At 33.3% G+C, this 11,411-nt stretch overlaps 1 long non-coding RNA gene across 2 annotated transcripts; it reads right to left on the reverse strand.

Annotated features, from left to right (window-relative positions):
- Positions 5,367 to 9,324, reverse strand: LOC107634374. Of its 2 annotated transcripts, none has more exons than XR_001618870.2 (7): positions 9,012 to 9,324; positions 8,592 to 8,830; positions 7,284 to 7,395; positions 6,934 to 7,045; positions 6,394 to 6,447; positions 6,182 to 6,251; positions 5,367 to 5,603 (listed from the first exon to the last, which is right to left on the reverse strand). It is a non-coding gene; the product is annotated as an uncharacterized LOC107634374 (long non-coding RNA). The 2 variants fall into 2 exon arrangements; XR_002359193.1 differs by having other exon boundaries at positions 6,394 to 6,646.

Below are 11,411 nucleotides of genomic sequence, written 5' to 3' on the forward strand. Positions count from 1 at the left end.
AGATTTTGAAATTATGAAACAAAATGAGAAAAAGATTTTTGAAAATCAATTTGAAATTTTTGAAAATTATAAAAGAAAAATGAAAAAGATTTTATTTTTGAAAAAGATTTGAAAAAGATAGGATTTTTAAATTGAAAATTTGACTTGACTCATAAGAAATAACTAAATTTTAAAAAGTTTTGAAAAAGTCAACTCAAATTTTCGAAATTTATGAGTGAAAGAAGGGAAAGATATTTTTTTATTTTTAAATTTTTAATGATGAAAGAGAAAAACACAAAATTGAAACAAATCATGAAAATTATGAATCAAAACACCTAATGCATGCAAGAACACTTTGAATGTCAAGATGAACACCAAGAATACTTTGAAGATCAAGATGAACATCAAGACTTATTTTTGAAAATTTTTAAGAAAAGAAAAACATGCAAGACACCAAACTTAGAAATTTTCAAACTTTAGATACTAACAAATTGAAATTGCATATGAAAAACAAGAAAAGACACAAAACAAGAAAAATTAAAGATCAAACAAGAAGACTTGTCAAGAACAACTTGAAGATCATGAAGAATGCAATGCATGAATTTTTCAAAAAAATTTAAGAAAAATTAAAAAGATGCAATTGACACCAAACTTACAAATTGACACTAGACTCAAACAAGAAACATAAATTTTTTTTGTTTTTATGATTTTATAAGAATTTTTTTGGTTTTTTCGAAAATTATTTTGGGATAAACGAAAAAGAAGAAAAAAAATTTTTTTGTATTATTTTCGAAAATAAGAAATAAAAATCTTAAAAATAAAATAAAATTACCTAATCTGAGCAACAAGATGAACCGTCAGTTGTCCAAACTCGAACAATCCCCGGCAACGGCACCAAAAACTTGGTGTTGTTGCCGGACCAAACTTGGCACTGTTGTTGCCGAAAACAAATGCGAAATTGTTGTTCATTCCCTTCCCCGGCAACGGCGCCAAAAACTTGGTGCACGAAATTGTGATCATCAACAATGGCGCCAAAGGCTTGGTGCTCTCAAACGTGAATCACACTTTGTCACAACTTCGCACAACTAACCAGCAAGTGCACTGGGTCGTCCAAGTAATAAACCTTACGTGAGTAAGGGTCGATCCCACGGAGATTGTCGGCTTGAAGCAAGCTATGGTCACCTTGTAAATCTCAGTCAGGCGGATTCAAATGGTTATAGAGAATTGATAATTAACATAATTAAAAGATAAACTAGGATAGAGATACTTATGTAATTCATTGGTGAGAATTTCAGATAAGCGTATAGAGATGATTTCGTTCCTCCTGAACCTCTGCTTTCCTACTGTCTTCATCCAATCATTCCTACTCCTTTCCATGGCAAGATGTATGTTGGGCATCACCGTTGTCAATGGCTACATCCCGTCCTCTCTGTGAAAATGGTCCAATGCGCTGTCACTGCATGGCTAATCATCTGTCGGTTCTCGATCATACTAGAATAGGATTTACTATCCTTTTGCGTCTGTCACTACGCCCAGCACTCGTAAGTTTGAAGCTCGTCACAGCCATCCCTTCCCGGATCCTACTCGGAATACCACAGACAAGGTTTAGACTTTTCGGACCTCAAGAATGGCCGCCAATAGTTCTAGCATATACCACGAAGACTCTGATCTCATGATCAGGAGGCTAAGAGATACGCATTCAAGCTTGTTTGCATGTAGAACGGAAGTGGTTGTCAGGCACGCGTTCATAAGTGAGAATGATGATGAGCGTCACATAATCATCATATTCATCATGTTCTTGAATAAAAAAACAATAGTACTTTGCATTAATTCATGAGGAACAGCAGAGCTCCACACCTTAATTTATGGTGTGTAGAAACTCTACCGTTGAAAATACATAAGTGAAAATAGGCTAGACATGGCCGAGTGGCCAGCCTCCCATGGAGGTCTAGAGATCTAAAAATGATCAAAAGATGTCTAATACAATAGTAAAAGGTCCTATTTATATCAGACTAGTTACTAGGGTTTACAGAAATGAGTAAATGATGCAGAAATCCACTTTCGGAGCCCACTTGGTGTGTGCTTGGGCTGAGCATTGAGCTTTACACGTGTAGAGGCTTCTCTTGGAGTTGAACGCCAGTTTGTAACCTGTTTTTGGTGCTTAACTCCACTTTGCAACTTGTTTCTGGCGTTTAACTCCAGAATAGGGCAGGAAGCTGGCGTTGAACGCCAGTTTGCGTCGTCTAAACTCGGGCAAAGTATGGACTATTATATATTGCTGGAAAGCTCTAGATGTCTACTTTCCAACGCAATTGATAGCGCGCCATTTGGAGTTCTGTAGCTCCAGAAAATTCACCTTGAGTGCAGGGAGGTCAGAATCCAACAACATCTGTAATCCTTCTTCAACCTCTGAATCTGATTTTTGCTCAAGTCCCTCAATTTCAGCCAGAAAATACCTGAAATCACAGAAAAACACACAAACTCATAGTAAAGTCCAGAAATGTGATTTTTATTTAAAAACTAATAAAAATATATTAAAAACTAACTAAATCATACTAAAAACTATGTAAAAACAATGCCAAAAAGCGTATAAATTATCCGCTCATCAGGTTGCACCCTTAAGATTTGTGTCTCAAGGGTGGTGCAAGGAACAATTGAGCGGTTTTCAAAGGAGGATTTGGAGCCTTGGTGAGAATTCAAGAATATGGTCACTCCATTGGAAGCTTGAGGATCAACAAGGAGAGGTGTCAACAAGCAAAGTGTGGGACCCTAGAGGACAAATGAAGACCAAGCATGGGTGGAGGATCAAGGAGGAATGGAAGCACAAGCCTCCTTGATGAGAATCTCCTCCAAAAGTCCAACTTAAGGACTTTAAATAAAAGTGCTAGGTGGGAGACACCCCACCATAGTAACATCTTTCTTACCCTCTCCTTGTTTATAGTCTTGTTTTATTGCATTTTTGCTTCTTTTAGCTAATTTAGGATTAGTTTAATTTTGAGCTTAGATAGGTTCATTTTTGTATGGATCATGAATTTATGGATTTCTGGATGTTTTGGGGTTGAATTTTGACTGAGCTAAGGTTCAATATCTTAGATTTTAAAAGAAATTTTTTTGGAAAAACAGGGCATTGTGCGTGCGCACACCCTTGTGCATACGCACACAATCACCAAATTTTGCATCCTCTGCGTACGCACACTTGTCTGCACAGCCCCTGTTGGGAGCGTTCGCACCCCTGTGTGCGTGTGCATCCCTGTCCTTTCTGCCCTGTGTGCGTGCGCACGAACTTGTGCGTACGCACACTAACCCTAAATCCTGCACTTTGTGCGAGCGCACCAGTCTTTGCGCGCGCACACCCTTTTGCAACCCTTCTATTGAGAGCGCTCATAGCCCTCTGTGCGTGCGCATCTCTGCCATTTTTGCTCTCTGTGCAGACGCACACATGCGTGCGCATGCACAAATGATCCTTTTCAAATAAAAGTCTATTGTGTGTACGCACCACTTTGTGCGTTCGCACACTTCTTAATTCCCTCTCTGCTGGAAGCGCTCGCACACCCTTGTGCGTTCGCATCCCCCTCTTTTTTACCTTGTGTGCGTACGCACACATGTTTGTGCATACGCACACGTGCTGTTTTGGGCATACTTTTGATTTCTCTTTGAATAAAGCCCTAACGCACTTTCGTCCCCTCCATCCCTCCCTTATCTTACTTTTTCCCTATTTTCTACTTGTTCTAGTTAGTTTTAATTGCATCTCATTTTCATTTTAGTAATTATATTAGTTTTGGTTTAGTTGTTTGTTAATTAAATAAATTACAAGTGTTTAACTGATGTTGATTGGGTTGCTTTTTTATTTGAATTTTGGCTTAATTTTGGATGAATATATGTACTAAGTATTAAGTCTTTGTTTGATTGCCTAAATGAATTTTGAGTTTGATTCATATGTTGTAGCTACCATATGCATTAGACTATATCCTTGTTTAGCAACTTCATCATGAATTGTGCACCTTAGATCATTGTTGATGTTATATGAAATTGAGTTCCATCAATGCACTTATACTTTGCTTAAATTTACTAGTACCTAATGGGTTTGAATATTCATGTTTCCATTGCATCCTAGGACAAATTATTTATAAGTGCATATTGAATTAAGTGAATTGAGTTGAAATTACTTGTTCATCATGATTTTCATATCAAATTCATCACATGTCTGATACTTATTTCTTTTTTATGCTTTGCATTTGTTTGAGTGATTTAACTTGATTTTTATCAAGCTTATCACTTTTTGCAACAAGTACCTTTACCATGTGACTATTTCATTATGTTTCAAGATGAATAAGTAATTTTTTTTTCACCATTGATTAGTTATTGTTTATTGTGCTTCTATATCAAATTTTGCGCTTTCACTTGCACAATTTCAATATCCAATATCTCAAATATTCAATTCACTTTAGTTATGGTTACCTAGGTTTGTTTGTGCCTTAACTTTTGCTTATTCTTTACTTGCACCATAGGCTACTTAATTGAGGAACACATGCTATTTCTTTTAATTATGTGGTTGCCGTTTTTACCAAACCAATGTGTTGGGTTCTAAACAGTGCGCACATTTAAAAAACACACAGTCTTTTACACGACAAGAATATGGCTGATTAGTTACCACAAAAATAGTCGTAAAATCATCGCTAATCTAACGCAAAATATAATTTGTGACGGATTAGCTACAGCCTAGCAACTAATACTTTCCTCGCTAATTACAAGTCGCATATTAGCGAGGCAAACACAATAGTCGCTAATTCATCGAAAAATATTTTAGCTACCGAATAAATAGTCGCAAATCCATCAAGCTAATTCCATAGAAGAAATAGACTAAAAGGTAGTCGCTAATTAGCGACAAACTCTACTGTAGCAAAATCATCGCTAAATCCAAACTAACTTCGTAGACAAAATAGAATGCTTAGTTGACGCTAATTAGCAAGGAATTTTTCTCAACCTAATTCATCGCAAGTTGTCCACTAATATGATCGCAAATCTGTCACATTTTACAGCAAATCTATAGCTAATCTTTGAAAATCCTTAATCAAATTTGTAAGAATTTTGTCGCTAAACCAAAGCTATTCTAAATGAGAAGTAGAGTTATGAAGTAATCGCTAATTTGCTAAAAATAATATGTACTCAATTAATTGCAATACTATAGCAAATATCATTGCAAATTCATTTTTGAACTAGTAACAAATCAATAGGTATCTCATAAATGTTTCAGTCGCAATTGAGTCTTTAATCTATCACCATCATCAACAGCGAGTATGTCGCTATACTAAAATAAATAGTATATTATTTTTTTATTTTAGTAATTGAACTAAAAGATTATAACGCATACAAATAAAATTATTTCATCAAAATTATACACATTTAAAAAGTTCAAACCATGTTTAAAGACAATAATAACTAAGCCTTTGGGTTTGATCAAATGTTATTCTATCTATTCAATAGCTCTAAAAAACATGACTAAATTAGTAAACTAACAAAGAAAAAGACTCAGTTACAAACAACACCTAAAACTTGGCATATCAATTGCACAAAGAACATGTCCACCAGTTTCACCTTCAGTTTTACCAATGTCGTCACTTATACTGTGATCAAAAACCAAAAAACAGAACATCAATACATTACTTAATCAACAACAAATTAAATGCAAAAAATAACAGCCATCCGAACAGTAGTGAAGATAAAAAAAATTTAAATCAAAAACAAAAATAATAGAACCAATAAATTAAAATCAATAACAATTAACAAATTTAAAATAAAAATAACAATAGCAACAACCAACAGTGAACAACGACAAATTAAAAATCAACAACAAAAAATTAGCAACAGTGTGAAGAACAACAAATTAAGAACAGAAAATCAAGAACAACAAACAATAGCAAAAAGCCACGAACAAAAAATAAATAGCAGTGAAGAACAAACAATAGCAAGAACACGGAAATGCAAGAACAGAACAAATCAAGAAACAAAAAACAATAGGAAGAAATGCCATGAAAAACCAAAAAATGGTAAGGGTATCTATATATATATTAGCCACCAAAAAAATAATATTAGCCACCAAAAGAACATTTTTAAATAATACAAAATTTGGACAGCAAACAACACAAAACACATGCATATATGCAACATGAGAAAAAAAAATGAGAAAGAAGTGTTAGGATACCTGAACAACCGAGACAAATGACATTGAAGTTCCAATAAGCTAAAGGAGATGCCGAGAGAACTTTCAACACCTGAAATTAAAGACATTTAAAAAGAGACAAAAAGAGAACTAAACACATTTTCATGAAGGAACCAACTTCATATTATACCTAGTTCATGACTAATGATAACAATCACACTACAAGATTATAAGGGAAAAAGAAAAGAAAATACCAAGCTATTGGAAGGGTTTAATGAATGGCCAATCTCCTGGAAAAGTACTGGAGCCTATTGCATGAAACAAAAAGATCAGAAATTAACAACATACGACAATATGTTAAATTGTTAATGCCTTGAACAATGTTTGCATAATGCAGCTGACATTTAAGTTTAAAATGCACTTGCCTTGATTTTCTCGCTTCCCAAAATCACATCAAACTTTATAAAATCATCGCTAGCAATAAGGCAGATAACAATGCAACAGGCACTGAAAAATATGTTAATCTTCAATAGACAAATATTTCATGTCTAAGTATATATAATATAGTTTCCATGTTTTGTTAGTTGTGTTGTATCTATGTTCCTAATTGTATAGCTAAAATATTAGGCAAAATAAACATGACAGTGGCTGCATGTATATCTTTGAGTATATATATATATATACACTTAGTTGCACCTCAACCCAAGATTGCTTTTGGAAACAACAAACCCCTAGCATTCAATTTTGAAATATGAACAAAAACAGGAGTATGCAATAGAAGATAGAGATTTGACCTTAAAAGATGAATGCATATCAAACAAGAAATCGGAGAAAGACTTGATTTCTTTTTCTCCCCTCATTGCTTAAATTCTTGACTTTAAATGCTTGAACAACAAGCTCATCAACCTGCCAAAAGAAAACAAAGGGAAAAAGTTAAGTCTAGGTTACATGTCAGAATGTCCAAAAAAGAGAAACAAATATAGGAATTCATGTGCTGGATAACATGCTGTGAATCATGTAACAATTAAATTTATTCAGTGGCTAATGAGTAAAAAGGGAGTAAGAAGCTACAATGCAATCTTTACTAAGGCCACTCCACAGGGAGGAGATTTGGAATAAAAGACCAAATTGATCACAAGCTAACCTGTCTAATGACATCATTAAGACCAGGACAGAGGCCTCCACAGGTAACAATTGCAGCCTTTACTTCTTTTGGTTCACAATATATTTTTTCCCACGGCCCAGCTCGATGAACCCTAAAATGAGTTAAATATCTCTCAGCATATATGCTAATCTTATAAAATAAGATGAATTACAACAAGACTTAAAAAGATAATGAAACCAAAAAGTAGAATAAAAACAAGGTCCATGTATCTATTCCTTACTTTCGCTATTTTAAAGGAACATGATCTGATTTAGATTAGTTGAAAATAACCAATATTGGACTCAAACAGAAACAACTGATTTAAGATAATGGATTAAAATCAAAGTTAGAAATTGAGATTAATTTCTCTCAACTCAACGACTTTGAGAGTTTGCATGCTTCATATATACACTAATCCTATTTATGCATGGATTGGTGATTTGTAGTATACCAAAATTGTTTTATATTGTGAATTATGAAACTTGAAAATCTGCTAAAAGAATACAAATGATATCCCAATTACAAAACTAGAAATTTGCATAAGACAAGGAAAACGACAATTCAATATCTGATCCACAATTCTCAGATGAGTTGCAGTAGTGCAACTATATAACAGCTCAATTTGCTAGCTAATCTACCACGTATTCAGTTTAGTAAACTCCACATTTGATAGATATTTAAAGCTTCTTTGTAAAGCATAAGAGGAAAAAAAATAGCATAACCACTCAATCTCATGCCTAGTTCCTTTGGCTATGTGCACGGGTATGTAATATCTTTCCTAATCAGATATGTCATTTGAACATTAAAGGCTATACATCTTATGTACATCTTAGAGTTCGATAATCACAAGACATCTCTTATTCTCTCTGCCCCTAACCTGTTCGGTAACTATCAAAACTTACAAACTACAAAGTCACATTGACAATAGAATTATAGAAACGGAGAAAATATGTCCCCACTTAACACGGCTCAGGTTAGGCTCAATAGAATTGAGAACAAATGAGCCTAATCTTAAAGCTCACCTCACTAGTTAGGTGGATTTCATGAACTGGATAACCTTGAATATAGATCAAGCTTCTTATTTATACGACAACAACCTATTCAAAATATAACTTATAGTAGACTAATGTCATGCACATATATAGACTTGTATCCACAATGCCAATCTATCTCTATCATAAGACAATCTCCAAATGAAGGCTAAGATGTCTAACTATCTATATACAGATATAATATCTAAATTGAGCACACAACCAATTTCAACTCCTATGATGACAAAAACAGTTACCAGAAAAAGCAAAAACTCACCAAACCATCCCTTGTAATCTGCTACAGCCCAGTAATTCTGCGCCTCGCTGCGAGGTCCCGCATCTTTCTGAGTCTCTCTCCCACTGAACAAAAGCAGAGCATTCTCATCTCTGGCCGCAATCTCAATCCCTTCTTGAATATGCTTCACGAAAGTCGCAGCTTGACCAGGATTCTTCTGATACGACTCCAAGAACCAAGAATCTTCCTTCTCAATCTTGGTAAAAGAAATTTATCCAAATCTAGTGAAAGCAATACAAAGCCCCAAATTAAAAACAGTCAAATGGCTTCCTTAAATTAGATAAGGCCATTTCAGAAGCCAATACACATTCATAAACAATACACATTCAAAAGCTAAAATCCCAAATTAAAAACCCTAAAATTGGAACCCTAAAACTCTCACATTTCACAGACAAAAATTACCTGGTGAGCGCACAAACAACGATGGTGAACAACGACGGTGAGCACACAGACGACTATGGTAAGCAGCGACGCTGATCGCACGAGATGATGATGGTGAGCACGGTGAGTGGTGAGCGAAGGTGAAGATGAGGAGCGGAGAAGGTGAGTCGTGAGCGAAGGTGAAGACGAAGGAGAATGGCGACGGTGAGTGGTGGTGAGTGAAGGCAAAGAAGAATGGTGAAAGTGGCGAAGAAGAAGGGGAAGTCTAATCTCTGAATGAAGGAGAAGGGCGCGGGTTTGTGAAAAGGAAAACTTAAGTGTTAGCGCCTTTACATTAGAAATATTTTGAAGTGTACACCAAAACGTAAAGAATATGTGGTAATTTGAATTGATTTTTCTAAATTAAAAAAAATTAAATAAAATATTTTTATTCAATTTTAAATCTATTTAAATACATTTTTTTTTAAAATATTGTTATTAAAAATTAACAATACTTTACTTTGTCAATGAATTAGAGTTCAAATGGCATAAGATATATCTGCTAAATACGTTGAAAAAGATAAAAGTGAGTTAACGGTATTTTTTAATGTTTGATAACTTTTTATTTTTCTCTAAATGAATACGTGACTTTGCATCCTAAAAAGACGTTCACTTAACATGCGTTTATGTTTATTGTTGATGATTATTGGTTTTAATAGTTTTTTTCATAATTTTTTTATCATTTTTAATAATTATTTTTATATTTTGATTTTTATTTTTTATTAACTTTTTATTAAATAAAATTTTATCGTTCAAAATAATACTAAATAAAATAATACTGAGATTATTAAAATAGTTACAGAATATTTTTTTTGTTACTATTTGTAAAATTTATCATTGTAATTCTTGTGTACTGTTTATTATTCTAATTTTTTATAATATGTATTATTGTTCCTATTAGAAATGATAAATTAAATAAAAAATAATTATAAATAATAATAAAAATATAATTAATAAAAAGTTAGAATCTAAAACAATAATAAAAATAAGTTTATTAAGATGAGTTGGTAGAGCTTCGAGCGGAAACTTATCGAAAGGGGTGTTGGCAGATCGACCCCCTTCCATTCCGTGGCACGCAGCGAAGGTAATTGAAAACAGTTTCGATGTTCATGACCACGTGATGGAGGTAAAAAACGTGGTAGCTCAAAAAAAGATTTGAAGGGAGAAACAAGATCCAAAGGAAGATAGGATGGTAGCTGGAATGATGTCATAGACGAATCATTTGAAAGAGTAGCTTGAAAGATGAAGTAGTTGGTTATGGCTTCGGTGTGTTGCAATCGAATTCAATGGTGGGACTGAACTTGTACAGTCGGCGGGTTGCGATATTTAAATAATGTTCATTTTATCAAAATCAATTTTAGTTTAGAATTGTTAAACATAAATTATGTTGGCATAAACTTACTTCTACCCAAAATTAATTCTATAAAATCACTTTCATTCAAATTCTAATTTGACAAACGTCAATCTAAACACACACATAGTCTCCCCATACTCACTTCGAAGTCGCGGATTCGAGTCTCACTCCTAACTTTGGAAAAAAGAAAAAACCGCAAAAGACGTTTTTAATATTTGAATTTTTTTAAAAAGTTTATCCAAATATGAAATAGCTTTTTGTCTATTAAATTTTTTTTTTAAAAGATGAAAAAAATAAATATTTTTTTTTTCAAAAGTCAATCCAAACGGATCCTAGGATTGCATTTGATTATGAGAACTAGACAGGACAAAACAATGAAAACATGGCACGAATAACAGATACAAAAAAATTAATGTTCTTGTATTTATTTGGTGATAAATTAGAAAAAATTATGAAAGTCTAATTTATTTTATTTTTCATTCAAAAAATATGGGAAGAAAAATAGAACAATAAAAAATATAATTAGAAAAAATTAATAAGAATAATAAAAAAATAAAAAATAAGTTGTGTCTCTTATTAGTGCCCCTGTGTTCTTCCTGTCAGGATAGATACAAGATACACTAATTCAGTGTCTCTAGACATAATGTCTCTGTCTATGTCTCATCTGTCAAATACGACTTTGTATCTCAATGTCCCTTCTCGATATCTCGTGCCTATAAATAAACGCAATATAGGTTACTCTTCAAAAACGTTCTTTTTTTGTTAGAAAAGTGTATCCATAAATATTAAGATAAGGATACACTTTATAAGTGATCTTTTTAATATCTAAAGAGACACTTTTCAAGTAATGCCATAATTGTGTTTCCTATTCTCTTATAAAAAGGTAACACAAAGAAAAGCGTAGCCTATTTTATGAATAGGCTATGCTTTTTAAATGTAGCTTAAAAAAGTGTTACTAAATGGGTGATTTTCTTGTAGTGCATGTTATTTTTTTTTAGGGGTTGGTCGAATTTTAAGTCGGGTCTACA

This window comes from Arachis ipaensis, chromosome B03 (genome assembly GCF_000816755.2).
Source record: "Arachis ipaensis cultivar K30076 chromosome B03, Araip1.1, whole genome shotgun sequence".
In the NCBI taxonomy this organism is placed as follows: domain Eukaryota; kingdom Viridiplantae; phylum Streptophyta; class Magnoliopsida; order Fabales; family Fabaceae; genus Arachis; species Arachis ipaensis.